This window comes from Helianthus annuus, chromosome 15, assembly GCF_002127325.2.
Source record: "Helianthus annuus cultivar XRQ/B chromosome 15, HanXRQr2.0-SUNRISE, whole genome shotgun sequence".
NCBI classification, from domain to species: Eukaryota; Viridiplantae; Streptophyta; class Magnoliopsida; order Asterales; family Asteraceae; genus Helianthus; species Helianthus annuus.
This window is the reverse complement of record NC_035447.2, coordinates 66,212,582-66,235,799: the sequence shown is the minus strand read 5'-3', so window position 1 is coordinate 66,235,799 and position 23,218 is coordinate 66,212,582. Positions and strand designations below refer to the sequence as shown.

The following is a 23,218-nucleotide window of genomic DNA, read 5'->3' as shown; positions in this document are numbered from 1 at the left end:
ACACTATACTACGTCCACGATGGGTGCACTTGCCCATATGTGTGTTTGGTGTTAGTAAATATCGTGTTTTATAAATTTAAAACTTGGCTAAGTGTAAAAAGGGCTTAAAATATATACCTAAAACATATACACACTAGCACGCATCATCAGTTCAGGCAGAAGAAAAAAGAAGGAGTGACGACGGCTGCGACACCGTCGTCTACGGCGGCCGTCGGCGGAGGAGCTGCGGCGGTGGAGGATGTTCTTTATTCCGACCAGAAATTTCCGGTTTGAGGTCTCGTTTTGGGGTTCGGTTCAACATCAGGTTTGAGGTTTCGTTTGGGGGCGGTCAACAAGTTAGTCAACAGGTTTTGGTCAGGTTCGGGTTACGAGTCAGATTCAGGAGGGTGTGGGTCAGCTCAGTTCAGTTCGAGTCGACTCGGTCGAACCGACTCAACTCGGTCAAACCCGGTCCGACTCGGTCAGACTGAGTCAACCCAGTGACTCGGTCAACTCAGCTAGTCAAACCCGGTCAACTCAGCTAGTCAAACCCGGTCAACTCAGCTAGTCAAACCCGGTCAACTCAGCTGACTTGGTCAACCTAATCAACGCCTCGACGCGAGTTTTGAATGCACACTAGCGAGTCACGTCTTGGAACGACATCACGAAGTCGTAATTAGCTAGATTTGCACAAGGAAATCCTGGTGAGTTCATAACCCCCACTTTTTACGGTTTTATATTTTTATAAAAGTTTTCGGGGGTGGAAAGACATGCAAGTTTTACAAAAGTAAACAATTTCTCGATAAACGAAAACTCATTTCTAAACCATGTTACAAATGGATTTCACAGAACTCAAATGGTTTACGAACGATCTATACTGAATATACCGGTTTTACAAAACAAATGCGTATTCTCGAAACGTGCATGATTTTCATGAGTAGGGACGGGATCGTCCTAGTTACAATAACAGGACTGGGTTGGTCTGCGTACGTAAAATGAGGCAACCCTGTGAGTTCATGTCCCCCTTTTCTTTTAACGGTTTTCAGTTTTATAACATTGAGGGTGAAATACATGTTACAACTGTTTACAAACGTTTACATATGGTATGGTTAGCTAAGGAATGAACTGTTAGATCATGTGAGTGGTGGGTACAACGCTTAAGACCATTAATCCTCGTATAAGGACCGAGCGACATGAGTGATAGATCTATTTGGGTGTTGCGAGCCCCACCCCTGGGCCGGAAGTGGCCGAATGTGGAGACTATGACTTCCAGCCGGAAGCCCGGTACAAAATCCGCTAGGTTTGAGCCTTCCTGCACCGTTGCACACATATTAATGTCTTAGCTACACATTAATTTATCTGTTCATAGATGCTTACAAACCGGTTACCAAAGGAATACTTAGAAATGTTTACAAGATTATTGGAGCTCACAGTTTACATATAACATGCCGAGAAAAATGATTTTTCTATATCTTCACAACAACTTTTAAAAACCGGTTATTTAAAAAGATTTATTTCAAATCTTTTACAACAAACTATGAACTCGCTCAACTTTATGTTGATTTTTCGCATATTTCTTTCTCAGGTTACCTTTTCAAATAATGGCGTGGTTGGAATAGGAGAACCATGAGGATTCGAGTACTTAGTGGGCGTTCGTTTTCTAGAAGTCTTAGCTTATTTGCTTCCGCTGTGCAATGAAGATAGCAGTCCAGTCAATCCATCTCTGATATTTTCAGGGTGTGACAGATTGGTATCAGAGCTATAGGTTACAGCGAATTAGGTTTCTGTAGAGATACCTAGGCTCTAACCTCACCTTTCTCTGGGACTTAGATCATTAAGACTTTGAATACGTACAGAACACCTAAGACTCGAATATGTTCTCCAACCATTGCCAAAAACAAAGAGTCTAAATTTTGTTTTTGAACAAACGTTAATGATGTGTTTTGTGCACGGTACACACATAAAAAAAATTGCATACAGTAATCAAAACTTTGAGAGTTAAGAAGCATGCATTTAGAACCTTTGAAAACTTATGTCGAAGTTCATTAAAGGTTATCGCGTAGGAAACACGACTATTTACTCGGGTAAACGCCGTTATTATGCCGTCTATGCTGTTTTAGTTAACCGAGCAAGTAACCTACGCAAAACGAAGTACGGGCGTGCAAACTGGACGAAACTCAAATTATACATCAACGGAGTTTGAAGTACGTCACATATGACTTTCAGGGCAAGGTTTTTGAGAATACACGATGGAGTATTTCAGCGACGAAACTAATCCTGTCAGCAGGAAAATTATCGATCAGGATGCGACAACTTGTTACGCGGTCCTGCAACGACATAAGTCCTGCAACAACACAAAATCACGCCAAGGAGAAGACGCATGTATTCGTCTTCCCTCCCCCTTTCTCATTAACGACGAATACCTATGTTCGACATTCCATGTAATGTCACCTAACAACCGGTCATCACATGAAACCCCAGGTAAAGTCCTTAAATTTCTTTTATTGAAATTCTGACTTTTGCATCTAGTGAGTAGATTTTCACATCTCTACTCCTCTTAATGGTCGTTGTATCACGACAACTTCTTTCATTATAAGCGAACACTCATTCGCTTCAATTCTTGAAAAGTTCATATGTTACACATGCATCGTTTGTTACGTATGTGGTTTCACTTCGAATGATCATTTTCATCAAACTTTCAAATATCATTTCGCTATATTTAATTATTGCTTTGCGATTTGAATGACCTGCATTATTGTAAATGTTGACTTCTTGATATCGAGTCAACGCACTTTCTTGAAACTCTTCTTCCTTTTCAAGTTACATACATGGTTTATCTTTGAAACCATGCCGAAATTTCCTTGTCGATACGTGTATTTATTGTCGGATTGCGCCGAAACCAAGTTCGATGTTTGAACTTATCCATTACACATATTCAATTCAAGACCCCATATGATGTATTGAAAACATCATATTCAAATTCGTTTTAACAAGCGTTTCATTTGTTCCGAGTTGTAGTAGACTTGTTTGGTCTACGACTCCATTAAGTTATTTGTTGATTTCGACACCTTGTGATGATGTTTTCACTAATTTGAAGCTTGCGCTAATCTCCTTTACACATATCATGCACGGATTTAATTATTTATTTATTGATTTGCTTTAAATCCGCATTGATTTATCATATTAAAGCAGTCTTAACGCAATCGTGTGTTAAGACAATGATACACAAATTCATTTCATATTCCGGTGTACCTACTAACGTTTCTTTCATTATCGATCGAATGTTTTGCGATACTCATTGCTTCTTCATCTTCGATTGAAAACGTTATTTCTTTGATGCTCCATCTTCAATTGAAAATCTTTCGATGTTTGCTTGGAACAAACGTTCAGATTTACTTCGTTGAACCTTCAGTTGAATTCAAACACGGTGAACTTATTTAATCACCGCTATTATTGAATTATTTAAATCACGACGACACGTTGTGGTGTCGGTATAAACTTGTAGCTTTAACTAATCATGATCGAGCGTTTCATGCAAAACACAGGTGATACTTGTTCGATCACCGCTATATTTGAATTGTTTCATTCACTACAACAACTTGTGGCGTCGGTATAACTTGCAGCTTGTGTTGATCACGATCGAGCGTTTCCTGCAAACTATTACATTTGAGTTTGTTGATTTTAAGTTCATCTAGTGGATGTGATGTGTGTAAAATGCAACATATAAATCACATCAATTAAGGCATAAAACTAACCCTTTTTAAGTACTAATGTTGGAAAAAGAGTGTTTTTGTCTTCCTTTTGTATTTTCAGGATGAAATGAGCTCAAAATCACAAAAGAAGCAAAAAGACAACTAATTCTACCATAAATACAAGAAAAGGAACAAAAGTAGACTGCCCGGACCCTCAACGGCACCTCCCAAGGCAAAGGAGAAGAAACAGAGTCTGAACACGCCCCGTGTCCAGCGAACACGGGGGCGTGCCCAGGAAGCAGCAGAAAAGACAAACCAGTAGAAGCTTCCATTGCCCACCACGGGGCCGTGTCCAGCGGGCACGGGGGCGTGGTGAAAGTACAGCAGGCGCATTAATTGTAATTCGCAATTACAGTTAATGAGGAGAGAGAGTGTCAGACGGGCACGGGGCCGTGTCCAGCGGGCACGGGGCCGTGTCCAGCGGACACGGGGCCGTGTCCAGCCTTCTGTTCAGCCTATAAATAGAGGAGCTTGGCTTCATTTTCTCTCATCCCTTGGCACACCACCTCTCTCACACCTCATCCACCACCCACCACCACCATAACACCATCATCCACCACCATCATCCATTGTCCATCGTAGAGTGTGTGAGTCGTGTCGGGATCCAAGATTGATCGTAAGAGTTCTTGACAATCAAGGCCATGTTTGCCTAAGTCTCTTACATCACTTGGTGAAGACAAGTGTTTAGTATAATACTTTTTATTTTTAATCTTTTGCACTTTTTATTTGGTTTTGTATTAATGACTTTAATAACTAGTTACTTATGTTGAAGGTGATCTTTCCTTATCGTTTGTCCGTGGTGTCTTGGCATTATTTTACTGTCTATATAAAATAAAAGATTTTCACCATTCATATCTCCACGGTCTATATGGAGGTATGTTGGCTACCTGGTCGGGGGTTAAGGGAACGGTTTGGTAAGGGTCTTGCCCTTGTTCAGCGTTTAGAGGTCCTGCTTGGGACCTGGGTCAAATTTAGTAGGATCTCCTTCAATGCCCATAGGTATTGGATGGCGGGGATCCAAACTCTTTGACCCCCTCATAAGTTAACTACTATTAATACTATAACCCGGCTATTTAGGACTGTATCCCTGCTGACTCAGACTACTTAGCCGAGGGTAACGTCACCGCCAAAAGCGGGGCCTACCACAATTTGCATTAATAACTTAATTCATTATCTTTCAATAATCCGACCCTTTAGGATTGTATCCTTGCTGACTCAAACTACTGGGTTGAGGGTAACGTCGCCTTCAAAAGAGGGGCCTACTACAATAACTAAGATAATCTCTTAAACAAGTGCAAAAGTACAAAAATAATCAAAGGTTATACTAATACACGTGTCGGATCCAAGTGATTCATCTTGTCTATCTGTCTTTATTTTATTTTTATTTTCAGCATTTAGTTAGTTTTTATTTTTCTTAGTTTAAAAACATTTCTCTAACCTTTTTGATTTGATTAGACGTTGAGGATAAACCGGTATTAAAAGCTCTTGTGTCCTTGGACGACCTCGGTATCTTACCAACACTATACTACGTCCACGATGGGTGCACTTGCCCATATGTGTGTTTAGTGTTAGTAAATATCGTGTTTTATAAATTTAAAACTTGGCTAAAAGTGTAAAAAGGGGCTTAAATACTCATCAAAAATATAACACACTTCACGCACATCAAGTTTTTGGCGCCGTTGCCGGGGACACAAGGATTTTAAGAAAGTTAGGAATCAGCGGCCTAATCATATTTTTATTTTTCTTTTATTTTTTTTAGGATTTTTTCTTAGTTTTTTAGCTTCTGCAGAGCTCAACACGGGGCCGCGCCCGCTGAACACGCCCCGTGCTCAATCATTGGAACTGGCAATCCTGTTTTAAGTCAGACAGTAGGCTGAACACGGGGCCGTGTCCACTCAACACGCCCCCGTGCCCAAGATTCAGTTGCTGAAAACAGAACCGTTAGATCCCGGCGGTTGGTAATTTCTGACACAAACATGAGTGATAGTAATTCTTTTTACTTTCGGCACTCTTATGGTTTGTGGTGTCGAATATGTGGAGGCGAACATGAGGAATTAAAATGTTTTTTCCTCACTTATAGGCCCCACTATATAGACCCACCGATTCCTTGTAACCTTAAGAGGGGCGAAAGTAAAAATAAGCACTATTTCTCCCTCGAATGCGCCCAGCCAGATATTCTAGGAGAAATGCTCCTTGACGAGTTATTTCAACTAGAAGAACTACTTCTCAATTGGTCAAAAGAACTTACGAAGGATTTTTTAGATCCATCCCAAGACGATGACCATGAGGAAATGTTGGAACCGCATTCCGACAACCTCGTTGCTCCCGAAAATACCTTCTTACCTAGAAAAGACGCGGACGATAGTCGTCCCTGTGCCGATTGTGCCGTGAAGGACTCCCCATCGACTTCGTTCGATGCATACATAGACCTGAGCGATTCGGCATACACCTTCTTTAACGAGAGCCCGGGAAAGGGTTGGACTTGTCCACCTAGAATGAAAATAGGAATTACCCTCACCGATAACCTCTTGCGTTCTCGCCTTAGTATAGGACAATTAAGGTATCTTAGGCACTTTGGGGTTGTTCCAACAAGTCAAGAGCCACCCGATATAGATTAGCTCCTTAGTAAAGACAAAACTTCATAAAACAGCTTTCCGACACGGGGCCGTGCCCGGCCAACACGCCCCCGTGTCCACCAAAAGATTCCCTTCTGATCAGAACGTCAGAATACGGACAAACTGTGTCAGAATTTTATCTGCACACGGGGCCGTGTCCAGCGGACACGGGGCCGTGTCCAGCAGGCTGTCGTTTTCTATAAATGCAGCCAAAAATCCTGCACATTTGGACCAACTTGGGGACAGAGATTTGAAGGAATCTTCTATCAAACAATCCTAGGTAAGTCTAAAAGAAGTTTCCAACAACCCATCTTGTCCTTTCCTCTTCTAGACATTTCCTTCTTCTTCATCTTTCTTCAAGAACTACCATGAAAAGTTTGAATTTTCAATCTTTGTGGTAGGGAACAATGAGTTTTGATCATGGAATCTTGGTAAAAACATGTTATGTAACATTGTTTAGAGTTATTTACTGTCAAAAAGCTTGCATAAACTCAGGAAATAACTTAAAAACCCAAGATTCCTTGCTCCAAAATTCTGCAGAAAGATGAACACGGGGCCGTGCTCAATGAGCACGGGGCCGTGTCCAGAAACTGTTTCGTCATATAAACTGCTTTTGGTTTATTTTTCGTAGAATGGCGAGTGAAAACAGCGAAACATCATCCGTTCATTCCTCAAACAGCCGAAGGGGAAGGAGGCCCTCCGTTGAAGCTACACTTGTGCACTACGTGATAGCACTGAGGGAAGCTCTCGACGAAATGACGTCAGTAGAGGAGGTCCTCATTGACCGTATTAACGATCTTACAATGGGACTTGAAAGCAGCTTCCAAGAGATTAACCTTTTGCACCAAAGGTTAAACATTTTGGTAGCACCTCCTATGGAACCAGTCCTTCCACAACAAGACTGGAACTTGGCACTCGGTGTTAACAACCCTACCGGGTGGGGAGACTTTCCCGCAGAACCTCCTATGGAAAACCCACAAGAAGTTCCAGCGGAAGTTGAAACTCCTCAAACTAATGTGAACGAGCCCTCTTTTCTCCTTCCAAGGGAGGTAGAGGAGTGGCTTGCCGACATATGAGGAGAACCACACCCAAAGGAGGAGTTCTACAAAGCCTTATCTAACCAAGATTAGTAGCTTCTTGGAAATTTTGCTAAATTAAAATAAAACATAGGGCTAGAACTCCATAAGTTTAATATTTATGTAATTTTTATCTTTATGTAATGTCTCTCTATTAGCAATGTTATGATGGTTTTTAAGATTGATGGTTGTTTTGAGAATAAAACACACTCATGGTGGTAATGGATGAAAAAGGGAACGAGAAAAATGGAACCATGCACGAAGAACAGAGCAACCCGACAAAAATCTCCATTACAGAAGGCTCAACACGGGCCGTGCCCAACCAACACGGCCCCGTGCTGAGCCCCCTGCAGAAAATCACCCAGTTCAGGTAACTGGACACGGGCCGTGTTCAGCGGACACGCCCCCGTGTCCAGGCTTCTGTTTCAATTCTCTAATTTTTGTTACTGGCACTTGACCACGGGGCCGTGCCCGGTCAACACGGGGCCGTGTCCAGGATGCCAGTAACACAAAACTTTGCTTTTAAACCCACTTTTACACATTCTAATCAACCAAAAACTTTATTTTTGGACACATTGAGGACAATGTGTAATTTAAGTGTGGGGGGGATGTTAAAACCTTGAAATTTTGCAAAATCCTAAACACAAGCCTTACACAAAACTCTATTGGAACCGCTAAACACCCCAAATTTTTTCAAAAACTTTTTCATTTTTTTTATTTACTTGTCTTAGTTTAAGTTGGGAATAACAAGTTCTAAAAAGGTTATATTTTTACAAGTTTACAACCGATAGCGTCATGATAAAAAGAACCAACACAAGAAAATTATGAAACGGCATGACAAGCTTAGTTAAAAATTCGATTATATATACTTGGTCACATTAAAAACCCATTCCCACAAAAGTGAGTTTTGAGCCTTTATTGAGCATAAAAATACACATATTTAGATTAAATGCTCATTTTTCGTTTCTTGTGTGAATAGCCGCTCGGTTCTTACAAATCTAGAACTTGCCACGACGATACATTCCCGGTCCTTACCAACTTAAACCCAAGTAAGTAAATGATGGAGGCATTAGGACTAACCATTTTTCTTTCAAAACCATTATTTTTCATTTTTTTTACCTACCCAAAATCCCCCTAGATAGCCCCTTTAAGCCTAAACCTTTCATTTCATTACCCCAAAACCCTTTTTACCCACCAAAAACCTTTTTATTTTTTTCACCCTTTATTTTAGTAACAAGCTCGTTTTTTCGTAAACTCGCCTTTTTATGTGTTGAAAAAAAAAATTATGATGAAGTCAAAAACAAACAAAACCTATAAAAGCTTGTTTGGAGAAATACTTCAAAATAAAAAAAAAGTCACTAAAAACAAGGTATTTCACGAAAACCGACGCTTGTTACGATTTTCGCTCTTTTTACTAACCACTAACCAACCACCCACCTTTAACCCAAGCCTAACCCTTCACCCCAAAAGTCCTCTTGATATTTACAAAGGTAAAAAGTTAAAAAGGAGGAGGATTGATTGCTTGGCAAGCCTATGGAAGGCGTAAGTTCCATGCCGCTCTCGAGTGATTCACTAAAAATATACACCTTCGGCCGAGTGTTGAGTGATCTCCCGTAAGGTATGTGAACTTGTATATAAATGGAATTTTAATAAGGCATGCTATGCCCAAATAAGTAATTTATCTTATGAAACGTTCAAAATAAATCATAACGAATAGGATTGTAAATAAATAAAAATAAAACCTATAAAAACCTTGGATTCCCGACACTCTAGGACAAGCTAAAAACTTCTCTTCTACCTATTCCATTTGGGAGTGTAAGCCACATTTAAAGAGTTTTGCTTGAGGACAAGCAAAAGTTCAAGTGTGGGGGTATTTGATGTGTGTAAAATGCAACATATAAATCACATCAATTAAGGCATAAAACTAACCCTTTTTAAGTACTAATGTTGGAAAAAGAGTGTTTTTGTCTTCCTTTTGTATTTTCAGGATGAAATGAGCTCAAAATCACAAAAGAAGCAAAAAGACAACTAATTCTACCATAAATACAAGAAAAGGAACAAAAGTAGACTGCCCGGACCCTCAACGGCACCTCCCAAGGCAAAGGAGAAGAAACAGAGTCTGAACACGCCCCGTGTCCAGCGAACACGGGGGCGTGCCCAGGAAGCAGCAGAAAAGACAAACCAGTAGAAGCTTCCATTGCCCACCACGGGGCCGTGTCCAGCGGGCACGGGGGCGTGGTGAAAGTACAGCAGGCGCATTAATTGTAATTCGCAATTACAATTAATGAGGAGAGAGAGTGTCAGACGGGCACGGGGCCGTGTCCAGCCTTCTGTTCAGCCTATAAATAGAGGAGCTTGGCTTCATTTTCTCTCATCCCTTGGCACACCACCTCTCTCACACCTCATCCACCACCCACCACCACCATAACACCATCATCCACCACCATCATCCATTGTCCATCGTAGAGTGTGTGAGTCGTCTCGGGATCCAAGATTGATCGTAAGAGTTCTTGACAATCAAGGCCATGTTTGCCTAAGTCTCTTACATCACTTGGTGAAGACAAGTGTTTAGTATAATACTTTTTATTTTTAATCTTTTGCACTTTTTATTTGGTTTTGTATTAATGACTTTAATAACTAGTTACTTATGTTGAAGGTGATCTTTCCTTATCGTTTGTCCGTGGTGTCTTGGCATTATTTTACTGTCTATATAAAATAAAAGATTTTCACCATTCATATCTCCACGGTCTATATGGAGGTATGTTGGCTACCTGGTCGGGGGTTAAGGGAACGGTTTGGTAAGGGTCTTGCCCTTGTTCAGCGTTTAGAGGTCCTGCTTGGGACCTGGGTCAAATTTAGTAGGATCTCCTTCAATGCCCATAGGTATTGGATGGCGGGGATCCAAACTCTTTGACCCCCTCATAAGTTAACTACTATTAATACTATAACCCGGCTATTTAGGACTGTATCCCTGCTGACTCAGACTACTTAGCCGAGGGTAACGTCACCGCCAAAAGCGGGGCCTACCACAATTTGCATTAATAACTTAATTCATTATCTTTCAATAATCCGACCCTTTAGGATTGTATCCTTGCTGACTCAAACTACTGGGTTGAGGGTAACGTCGCCTTCAAAAGAGGGGCCTACTACAATAACTAAGATAATCTCTTAAACAAGTGCAAAAGTGCAAAAATAATCAAAGGTTATACTAATACACGTGTCGGATCCAAGTGATTCATCTTGTCTATCTGTCTTTATTTTATTTTTATTTTCAGCATTTAGTTAGTTTTTATTTTTCTTAGTTTAAAAACATTTCTCTAACCTTTTTGATTTGATTAGACGTTGAGGATAAACCGGTATTAAAAGCTCTTGTGTCCTTGGACGACCTCGGTATCTTACCAACACTATACTACGTCCACGATGGGTGCACTTGCCCATATGTGTGTTTAGTGTTAGTAAATATCGTGTTTTATAAATTTAAAACTTGGCTAAAAGTGTAAAATGGGGCTTAAATACTCATCAAAAATATAACACACTTCACGCACATCAGGATGTTATTGCTTCTAGAACTCATTTACATATTGTGAACGCTCATACAGAATTCGATTGGTCGAAATTCCCGTTCTTTGTTGGACCCCTGTTAACTTAGTCACACTAGTGACTACATCGGTACGTCTCGTTTCCTTTGACATCAAATTCTGAAACATATTCCTGTTAACCGTTGGGTTCTTATTGTTGAGGTATGTCCTTGAATTCATATAATACGAATAAGTCTTGATTCGATTTCATGGTCATTCACATTGGGTATATTCTTGTTTACCTACGCATAACGTAACTCTAAGGAGTTAACGTAGTCTAAATTTCGAGGACGAAATTTTATTAACAGGGGAAGAATGTGACAACCGGTAAATTACGGCTCCCAATTACGCGCAAAACAAGCATTAAGACGATAATAAATAGTGTTTAAGACATAAATAAACATTAATTAGGCCTTTGGAGTGCCTAGGAACGTCTAACCGACTTACAGTGCGCGTATGACGATCCGCGGAGAGACTTCAGAATATTAAGCGATAACGCGCTGAAACAGAACACAATACTGTCAACGCCGACAATCACGAATGTTATACGAATATTTTATGTTTATAAATTTAATTTTGCTTCCATACATCACCAAACGTAAACGTGGATGAAAAACGCAACTGCAAGAGCGCACCGGCAACGAAACGGAAGCATCGGATACGCGAACTACCTTCGAAAATAAAAATTTACGATATAATTAGCATCGTAATTAAATTTTAACGACCGTATTCGAAACCGGATCGAAAAACGGATTGGAAAGGCAACCGACGCAATTTCCGCGCTTTTACGCAACCGACAATTAAGACGCGACAACAACGACTACATACGCTATTTTAATCATTTTTTAACCAAAAATTATAATTTATGACGTTACGAAGAGTTTGAGTTTTAATAACGGGTCTCGTAGAAAATTCGGGCCATTTAAACATGGGGTTTGGGCTTGTAGGCCTTGGGCCCAAGCCTAAAGCCCACAAAACTAAACCTGCATATAAATAAGACCTTATAGCTTCTTTTGTTGTCATTCCCACAAAAACCAAACACACACACACGCACCACGGTAAAGTATGGCCGGACTCTGGCCGGCAAGACCGGCGGAGCCGGTGGTGGTTCACGGCGGCGCCGCCGCTACGGCGGCGATGGAGGAGTTTTTTAACGGCGAACCCGCGGTGTACCCCCCTAAACCGAACCCACTGATCAAGATTCTGGTGTCGGTTTTTCGATTTGAGCGAAGGTGGTGCAACTTTCAACGCCAGCAGCCGTGTTTTGAGGGTTTCTCCCCGGTAAGCACACTCCTACACGTCTCCCTCCTTCAGATCGAGAGAGACTAGAAAGAAAGAGAGAGAGACAGAAACGGCGAGGTGCCATTTTCCGGCGACGAATCCGCCGTCGGCGGTGGAGCCGCGGCGGCGGCGGTGGTGGTCGCCTGTTCTCCGACGGGATTACTCCGGTGACCAGTTTCACGGTGGCGGTGATGGTGTTTTTTTAAAATTCCGACAAACTCTCTGATGTAAGCAGGTGGTCGGTTCAGGTACGAAGAAGAAAGAGGGAGTGACGACGGCTGTGACACCGTCGTCTACGGCGGCCGTCGGCGGCGGAGCCGCGGCGGTGGTGGTGGTTCTTTGTTCCGACAGAAATTTCCGGTTTGAGGTTTCGTTTTGGGGTTCGGTTCAACATCAGGTTTGAGGTTTCGTTTGGGGGGGTCAACAAGTTAGTCAACAGGTTTTGGTTAGGTTCGGGTTCCGAGTCAGATTCAGGAGAGTGCGGGTCAGCTTAGTTCAGTTCGGGTCGACTCGGTCAAACCGACTCAACTCGGTCAAACTCGGTCCGAATCGGTCAGACCGAGTCAACCCAGTGACTCGGTCAACTCAGCTAGTCAAACCCGGTCAACTCAGCTAGTCAACGCCTCGACGCGAGTTTTGAATGCACGCTAGCGAGTCACGTCTTAGAACGACATCACGAAGTCGTAATTAGCTAGATTTGCACAAGGAAATCCAGGTGAGTTCATAACCCCCACTTTTTATGGTTTTATATTTTTATAAATGTTTTCAGGGGTGGAAAGACATGCAAGTTTTGCAAAAGTAAACAATTTCTCGATAAACGAAAACTCATTTCTAAACCATGTTAGGAATGGATTTCACGGAACTCAAATGGTTTACGAACGATTTATACTGAATATACCGGTTTTACAAAACAAATGCGTATTCTCGAAACGTGCATGATTTTCATGAGTAGGGACGGGATCGTCCTAGTTACAATAACAGGACTGGGTTGGTCTGCTTACGTAAAACGAGGCAACCCAGTGAGTTCATGTCCCCCTTTTCTTTTAACTGTTTTCAGTTTTATAACTTCGGGGGTGAAATACATGTTACAACTGTTTACAAACGTTTACATATGGTATGGTTAGCTAAGGAATGAACTGTTAGATCATGGGAGTGGTGGGTACAACGCTTAAGACCATTAATCCTCGTATAAGGACCGAGGGACATGAGTGATAGATCTATTTGGGTGTTGCGAGCCCCACCCCTGGGCCGGAAGTGGCCGAAATCCCAGCTCTTCTCAGGATGTCTCACAAAACATCTCGCACCCAGTCATGCCGATATTTGAACCCATGAAGCTCTTTACAATGCACTGCGTGCTCTCCGTATTTATCCATACAAGCTTTACGGCATATCGGGTAGGTTTCGTCTTCTGGGTACATAGGGATCATTAGCTGGTATTTAAGGATGGCTCTGTATTCTACTGCTGACATACATTGTCCCAGCCCCTCAATCGGGATAACGGTCAAAACATCTTGAGCCGATATTTAAGGTTGGCTCTGTATTCTACTGCTGACATACATTGTCCTAGCCTCTCAATCGGTATTTAAGGATGATATTTTTTTATTCTTTAATTTGGTATCTGTTTAATAACTTCCATTTTTAATTTTTAAGCGTTTATTTTTTTATCAACATCTGGTATATATTTCATTAAAAAAGTTCTATTCAAAATAAAATATTTTTTTCGTATCGTAAACCGATATTATAACAAACTGAACTGATTTCGACCAAGCAACACAAGTGTCGGTATCCGTATCATCGGAACCGGTACCAATATTTGTTTTATGGTTTTTTATCGATGTAAAACACCTTTCGCTATCTTTTGGGCATATCAAGTCTATATTTTTCTGGTTCTTTTTCAATTGCCACAACAAATGTTGTTACCATAACGAATTGAATCGATACTCACAAGTACGCGCGAGTAAATCCCACTAGTTCAATACATTCAATAAATACATAGGACTAACTTTCAACCACTCGAACAATTATAGTTTTAAGGAAATGAACAGCATTATTTTCTTACCCCACAATTTATTTTATATTCCCATATCTTTGACTTTGGTCTACTTTATTAAAGGATAAAACTTATATTCAAAATTTTTCCTTTTAGAGATTAATTCTGGATATCGAAATCACATTACATAAGAATGATTTGACAAGATAGGATTTGTGAATTATGATTATTCTATTCATAAAAAATGGCTAAGATTGCTACAATTTTAAAATATTAATTCAATACTAAACATAAGTTATAAGCTTAAAAGTTTTTACCGTTAGTTTGGCCTCAATATTCTCTCAAGCATAAAGAAATACCAACTTTCAAGATTGCTGCAAACAAGAGTTATGTTTAAATTCTTATTTTGAATACTTGACAAACTCATGAATCTTTAAAGTTTCATAACTTTGTAAAACTTTGCCAATCCTATAACACTACATTAGTATGTTTTAAGTTATACAATAAATTTGTTATTTTGTTGTGTAAGTGTAAGAAACATTAATTTTATGTCCGTTCATGACACTGAGTTTTCATTTATTGGTATAAGACACACCTTTCGTAGAACAATATAGTACATTGAGTTGTCACTCGTCATCGTCTTTGTGATGAGAAGCGGAATTGATCGTACAAGACCTATTACTACTCCCAATTGTAACAAGACCTTTCACTGTCGATACCAAATTTCGATATTTATGAATACCATGTTGAGTATGTTGTATTTGTATACAAATAATATATTATTTCAATAAAAACTAATCACATAATGTAATACTTACCTTTACGATACAAACTTGTATATAACTTAAACTAACCCATATATACATATTTGAAACGGAATTATACGATATTGATGAAATAACCCCGACTTATTGACTTACAGAAAAATCAACTCTAATATAGTTAATCCACAATCATCCAAATAGGTTGAAGAAAAAGTTTAAGAATAAACTTAGCAACATTATTTATTTATAGAGTAAACTGCCATTTTGTTCCCTGAGGTTTGACCAGTTTTGCCACTTTAGTCCAAATTTAAAACCTTATGCCATTTTGGTCCCTGTGGTTTTGTTTTTTGTTTTTTTTTTCCATTTTGATCCAAATTTCAAATTTGGTCAGATTCCCCAACTAAAACCCTGATAAATTGTCTTTATCCTCAGGGGTATTTTGGTCATTTTAGATTTATTATAACTCAAAATTGATTAAAAATAATTAAACCCAAATACACCACAAATCAACAGTCCCTTCTGACCCAAATGCACCACAAATTCACTTCAATTTCATTCTCAATTGTTACAAAAATGACATATGCATCATTCTACTGTGATCAATAAAGAGATCGTCGAACAAACCTATGATTTCACCACAACGAGGTCAGAATAAAATCAAGCGGATGATGATGAAACAGATAATGAATTTTGGTTGCTTCGAAGACCACCAGAATTACGTTTTAACCACCACCTGCCTCTCTCTCTCTCTCTCTCTAGCACCCCTGTCTCTCTCTCTAAACAACCCTCTGTCTCTCTCTTCTCTCTCTCTCTCTCTAACACTCCCAAGTCATCTGTCGCCCCAAATTAGGGTTATTAACATACTTGCAGATCCTAACATTCAAAGCCATTTCCTTAAATACAACCCAGAAAGCTCAACCCGTGTACGGCGGAGACGAAGGACATAAGACCAGACCGGAGTTTCAGAAACGGTGGTGGTGGTGCTTGTGGCGGCAGAAAGGAGAGAGGGGGAGAGAGAGTGGTGATGGTGGCGGTGATGATCTGAAAGGGGAGATGAAGATGAGGGTTTTGAAGATCTGAAAAGGGAGATGAAGATGAGGGTTTTGAAGACGAGGGTTTATTGATTAATGTATATATTTTAATTAAAAATGTGTTATAATAATTCCAAAATGACTAAAATACCCCTGAGGGTAAAAACAAAATATCAGGTTTTAAGTTGGGGAATCTAGCCAAATTTGAAATTTGGACTAAAATGGCAAAAAAACGAAACCACAGGGATTAAAATGGTAAAAGGTTTGAAATTTGGACTAAAATGACAAAACTAGCCAAACCTCAGGGACCAAAATGACAGTTTACTCTTATTTATATCTATAATAATGTTTAAAGAATTACATTGTTATACAAATTTTCCATTCAAAAACATAAAAGTTTTACATTCAAGGGTTGAACACTTGGACCACAATGTTTTGTAATAGGTGCCAAAATTTGGAAAAGAAGTTAAGGAAAAAGTCATTTTCAATAGTAAAGGGACCAATAGGAGATTTGTAGGCCTACCTACCCCTAACTCATAGAGTAGGAGGCACGTCAACCGGGACAAAACGGGTTGCACCTAATATCCACTTCACATTAACTCCGGTTCACCCATTTATCCAACTCGTATTGTACTTCTTTTTCTTCACATTAACTCCGGTTCACCCGTTTATCCAACACATATTTTCAACATATACAAAATCAAGTTGCATACGTCATCCGGTAACAGTAGTCTTAGGTGGTTGGCCACATTTGGGCGGCCACTTGACTTTGCTTTTTTTTTTTTTTTTTTTTTTTCATATAATAGTTATTTATAGGTGATATCAAATTACAATTTTATCCCAGGTGTAAAATTACGATTTTGCTTTCGATTCAAAATAAAATTTTGCTTTTGCCCCTTGCTTAAATTTACAATTTAGCCCTCAGTTAAAAAATGAATTTTTGACCCCAGTTCAAAATAAAAATATGGTTTTGCCCTCAGCTAGAGTCCTGCCAAATTACGATTTGGTTCCCACCCGGCTAAAAATTACGATTTGGTTCCCACCCGGCTAAAAATTACGATTTTACCCGCAGCTAAAATATTACGATTTTGCCCCCATTTCAAAATAAAAAAATGGCTTTGCCCTCAGTTCAAAATATTATTTTACCTCCATTTTAAAATTACGATTTTGCCTCCACTAAAAATTGCAATCTTTCCATCGTTTTTTTTTGCTTTTGGCGAAACCATAGTAGTGTTTTATTTTTCTTTGTTGACTTAATTTTTTTCTTATTCATGCCAAACAGCTGCCTAGCACTCGCTAATTGGTCCTCACAAATTATTGTTTTGCCCCCAACTCTAAGTTACACGCTTGTCATCGTTTTAGTTAATTTTTTTTATCATAACTATGGTACTGTTTTTCTTTAATTGGTTAATTTGATGTGTCTTTTTTGATATCGTGTTATAAGTAGCATGTACAACTAACCGACATAAAGGCGTACATGTTATTAACCTAAGAAATATTCTGTTGAGCGCCCCCCAACACGGGCGGTGCATAACTCGAGCTGCCTAACACTGCCTCATTAGTCCTGAAAAAATACAGTTTTGCCTTGAGCCAAAAACTACAGTTTTATCATCGTTTTTTTTTCATAACAAAATTATAATAGTTTTTTTTTTAATTGATTGAGAATTATTCGGCCGTTGCCCCGCAACGCGGGCGGGGCATCTACTAGTTGTACTTCATTTTCAAGAAATAAATCTTTATTAACTCAAATGTACTAAAAAATTAATGTAGAAATTAAATACAAACGTTGTGTACAATATACATTTCACCAAATATACATTGTGTACAATATACGTTTCGCCTAACATTGTGTAAGCCGACGCAGGATTTGAGACCGTATCCTTTCGATTAGGAGTTACGTATGTTTTGATATAACTATATAAGTATATATACAAGTGGTTCCCTTATTTACCTAGGGGAAGCTTCAAATGAAAACCACTAGTTATTGTGAAAACTCGAAAACTAATTAAAAAAAGCCAAAAAAACATACAAATTTTTTTTTTTAATTTTTTTTTTGCAATCAAAATTTCGCAGGTTTTTTAATATAAAAAAAAAATTTTCAAAAAAAAAAAAAAAAAAAAAAAATTTTTGTGTAGTGCACATGTGTAATACTGCACATATGTATGTATACTACACATGTGTATTATTACACATGTGCACTACACAAAATTTTTTTTTTTTTTAGAAAATATTTTTTTTATATATAAAAACTAGCGATTTTTATAAGAAAAATTGAAAAAAAAAAAAAATTTGTGTGTGTTTTTAGGTTTTTTTTAGTTAGTTTTCGAGTTTTCACAATAAAAGTGGTTTTCATTTGAACCATCCCCTATTTACCTAAATGGCTAAATATGTAATAAGGTTGTTTTGACATATTTTCTATAAAGGGCAATATTCAAACATTAAAATCCAACCCCTTATTATCCTTTTGCATGGATAATTTGATGCTTTACTTTGTCTTGACTTCCCTTGTGTTTAGGGTTCGGTCTCATAAATTTGGATTTAATTTTTTTGTCGAGCCGGTAACTATCATTAACTTGTTTAAGAAGGTTTAATCGTTTTTACTAACAGTTTTTGAACACTCGTATCAATAACGTTCGGTATAAATCAATTTTACTAATACAAAAAAAACACACTGCTTTCTTTTCATCTATGCTTTGTTGCTCTTCAACAGATTTACTTGAAGTTTTGACAAAATGATAAGTATTCGTTACTTTTTTAAAGGCATTAACTTTTGACAAAATTCCATGTATATATAAAGTTACTATTCTTTGGCTAGAGGGTCCCCCCCCCCAAACCACCATGGCGCCCCCTCCTTGAAGACGGCAGTGTGTGGGTGGTGGCGCCCTCCGGACGCTATGGGAGGTGAGGTGGCCGCGGTGGCGCGTCCACACCCTCCGGCCTTATTATAATTTCCAAAATCAATAATATCGTTTTCTTCCGCTTATACAACCCAATCCTACTTAATTTTTAACACATATTCGCAACTCATCCCAACATAAATATATTTTTTTGATTGAACTCTAATTTTTTATAAAATTTATATCGGGATGTTCACCAAAAAAAAAATTTAAGAAATCCTGTGTATCTAGGTCCATTGGCAAAGGCAAAGACTTTAAACACCTTGAGAGAAAGAGATCTTGGTTTCAAGTCCCACAGACGATAGAAATAAAAGAAATTTGCCGTTAAAAAATAGTTTTTGTTTAAGGGTATGTTTGACAAAAGTAGCTGGAAGCTGGTGGCTGGTGGCTGGTGGCTGGAGGCTGGAGGATAGAAGTCGGTAGCTGTAGCTTTTTAGATATATTTAGGTGTTTGGCAAAGTAGTTGGATCTTTTAATAAAATGTATAAAATGACCAAAATGGACATAACTAAAAACTTTATTATCTTTAGAGGTTAAAATAATCATTTTTTCCCTAAAAGCTTGTAGCTCATTCTAAACGCTACTAGTAGGAGCGCTCAACCAAATTTTTCAAGCTCCTAAACTAAGAGTTTCAAGCTCCTTCAACCAAACAAGCCATTTTATTGAGTATGAGGTTTTTTTTTTAAAAAGCTTAAAGCTAACTTCTAAAAGCTCCTAAAAGCTCATTGCCAAACATACCCTAAGTTTGAATATTATAAGGCGGAAGGGGTAGTCATTACTCATCACATTCTATAACACACCACACTCAATCACCACTTGACATCTCACTCCATCACATTCATATTTCACCATATCACACTTGCAATGATCATCACCCATCACTCACTTTTTTTTTAAATTGTTGTTAATAAACAAATAAGATATAAAACTAAAACAAATAAAAACCAACATTTATAAAATGTATTGAATTAAAAAAAAATACAACCAATAAGAAAAATAAGTACTGATACGATACTTAAAAACTAAAATAAAAAAAAAAATACTATTCGTCAAAATCTGGAAATTGGATATCTAAACCACCAACGTGTTCCGTTATATCAAATCGTAGTCGAAAATGTGTTTGTTCATTTCACAACTCTAACTGAATATCCTCGCTAACAGGTACCTATGTCGGATGGTTCATAACGTGGTCTGGTGATATTGCGTGCCCCTCGTCCTTTATGATCATATTGTGCAATATGATACATGCGTACACCACATTCCTAAATGTTTGTAGTTTAATTATACGCATCTATCGATCAGTTGTACGCCATTTACTTTTCAAAACAACAAACGCTCGCTCAACGTCTTTTCTCGCCTACTCCTGTAACTTCTTTAACACTTTTTCTTTGGGGTCGGTTGGAAACAGTTACGCCTTTACAAAAAAAAAGGAAGACAAAGTCGAGTAAATACCATCAACAAGATAGTAGTCGCATCTATAATCTCTCTCGTTGACTGTAAACACACACAGCGGTGCGCTTCCTTTTAAAACGACATTGAATAGCAGTGATTGATGTAGAACATTAATGTCGTTGTTTGAACCGAAAGCACCAAAGAACGCATGCCACATCCATAAATCATTTGACGCCAACGCTTCGAGCATGACCGTCGGTATTTTATGACCACTTCTCATACACTGTCCCCGGAACTTAGTCGGGCAACTTATCCAAACTATGTGCGTACAATTGATGCTACCAAGCATCTCCGGAAAGTGCTATCTAGCTTCATGTGCGGTGTACAAACATGATATGTTGTGTCTAGTCATTCTTTTGCGTATAACTTAATAATAGTATTGCAAAAAAAATTATAGAGATTCACTAGAATTCCTAGAAGAAATAGCTAAATATTCATCATATTCGCCAGGAATGTTACCAGTTGCAAGTTGACAAATCACGGATGTGCACTTTTGTATCGTCGTGAAACTCTTTCTTCCCCTAGCGTCATAGCCAACTTGAAACCATTCAAATTCAGCTTCAACATCTCCCACAATCTTTAAAAATAATTCTTTCAACATACGAGACCACTTTCTAAACGTATCGGCATTATACTTTGGGTTTTCAAGAAAATAATCATTCATTAGAACTTCATTAGCTCCTTCCTGATTGCGAAGCACCTTTTTTTCTATGATCGTCTCGTGTCTTCAAGCTCCGCGAGCTCCGACATCTTATCAAAAAATTCCAAAACACAACCCGAAGATTTCGACGAACTAGATGAGTTGGGCGGAAATGTACTTGAGTACTCTATATCCCCCATAGGTATTTTTCTAAAACTAAATATAGAATTATAGAGGATTTTTAGAGTTGATAGGTGAATTGAAGTGTATAAAATCGGTAAAGATTTGGTATATTTATAATTAAAAATTGTCTTTTTATTTAATGGTGGGCCCTATGAATATAGCTGTTCAACAACTATATTTCTCAAATAAACCACCTCCATTAATGAAACACCCAAAATTCTAAATCTGAAAATGTATTAATTCATACTATTATTTAACAAAATTCGGGCATGACCCGTTCGTAATATAAACAATTCCCTGTTTTAATGACATTCAACAATTAAACCTACGACGCATTTCAAAGGACATAATAAAACTCATAAAATTTTAAAGACCTTTCAAACAACCATTACAACTAGTATTTTGACAAAAGATTTACAACTTCAAGTTTAGACTTTAACTATCAAACTTAGCCTAATTTAACAAAAGTATTGACCCATTGATGATACTTCAAAAATTGCGGAAACGCATAAAGGCGTTCAAGGTGTGTTCGGTTCCGAGCGAGGCAATAGCATTTAAGCTTGAGATTTACCTACAACCATTACAACAAACAACATTAGCGTAATACTCATATTTCAACTAACGCATTAATGAACTTGGTGAACTAATAATCACCATTTAAATTTTGAACCATACATGACTAATTCATTCTTATATTCGACTTTCTTGTTTATGTAACCAACTTCGTTACATCATTCTCTCCAACTCATTCTATCATAACCCGTTTACACGGAACATTAAGAAAACTTCACTTATTCATTCTCATTCTAACCGAACCGACCCGTTCATCACGGACCGTTACGGAGCTTTACTTTCGCGTTCTCATTTTAATACTATGACTACCATTAAGAAACTAATATTTAAAGGAACAACTACTAATGTTATTGAATAAACTTGTAAGTAGCAAACTTACCTCGTTCTTGAGCCTTTTGTTGCGAACCGGAATTAGCTCCTTCTTCTTTCACTCCTACACATATTTCATTCTTATTTAGGTTACCTCATTCATTACATAATAATCACATTCACGCATCAATCATCTTCCATATCATATTTTGCAATGTATCAAATACTATATTTCCCTTACACAATTCAACACTTTTCAATCCATTCAAAATCACCTAGTTTTTCATTGAGGCATTTCATCAAACACATAGTGTGCGTACAACATATTAAGCATTATGTGCATGTATCCTATGCATAGTTTCACTAGATATCATCACAATTCACACAATCAACCATTCTTGCACAAATCATTCATCCTACACATAATAATCTATCAATGTTCTAGCATACATACATTTATTCATAGAAATTACTCTACTTATTCAAATTACATAATCATCATCCTACTAGAACAAGTGGGTTTTCCCACAAATCTTTAGCAAAATCACATTCAAGCATAATACACCTTCTAACTAATGATTCTAACTCATATATAAACTCAATTTCATACTAATTCACGGATTGGTAAATCCCACTTCATCAAAATGCATAAGAACATAAAATTCTAACTCACCTTAAGTTCAAGACACTTGGATTATAGAGTATTTAAACACATGCATTCGAATTGTGCCAAGAATCACTACTAATTTGCTGAATTTGGAGTTCAATTGATGAAGTAGGGTTTCTCCCCTTCTTTTTCCCCTGGTCGCGGTCGCGATCCACACCCACACCCAAATACTGGGTTTTTATTCTTTTATCAAGTTAATTATCAATACTTACATATTCAACCCCCAAAGTTATCTTTTGTTGTCACTTTATAACCTTTATCAAGTTTTATAAACTTTCTTTATGTTTTAAAAACTTAACTAATTACATAAAACATTTAGACATCAAAATATTCTATTTTCACAAATTATGGGGTGTTACAATCAACACATGATCACGTATTTAGCCTTCATCACGTGTGATATCATGCTTGTGGTGGTGTGCTATCACTCA

The 23,218-nt window shown here is 38.2% G+C and overlaps 1 long non-coding RNA gene across 1 annotated transcript; it reads right to left on the bottom strand.

The window, feature by feature from the left end:
• Window positions 1–21,440: 21,440 nt before the first annotated feature.
• Window positions 21,441–22,935, bottom strand: LOC110909726. The gene is made up of 3 exons (XR_002575569.2): window positions 22,794–22,935; window positions 22,191–22,244; window positions 21,441–21,809 (listed from the first exon to the last, which is right to left on the bottom strand). It is a non-coding gene; the product is annotated as an uncharacterized LOC110909726 (long non-coding RNA).
• Window positions 22,936–23,218: the final 283 nt, after the last annotated feature.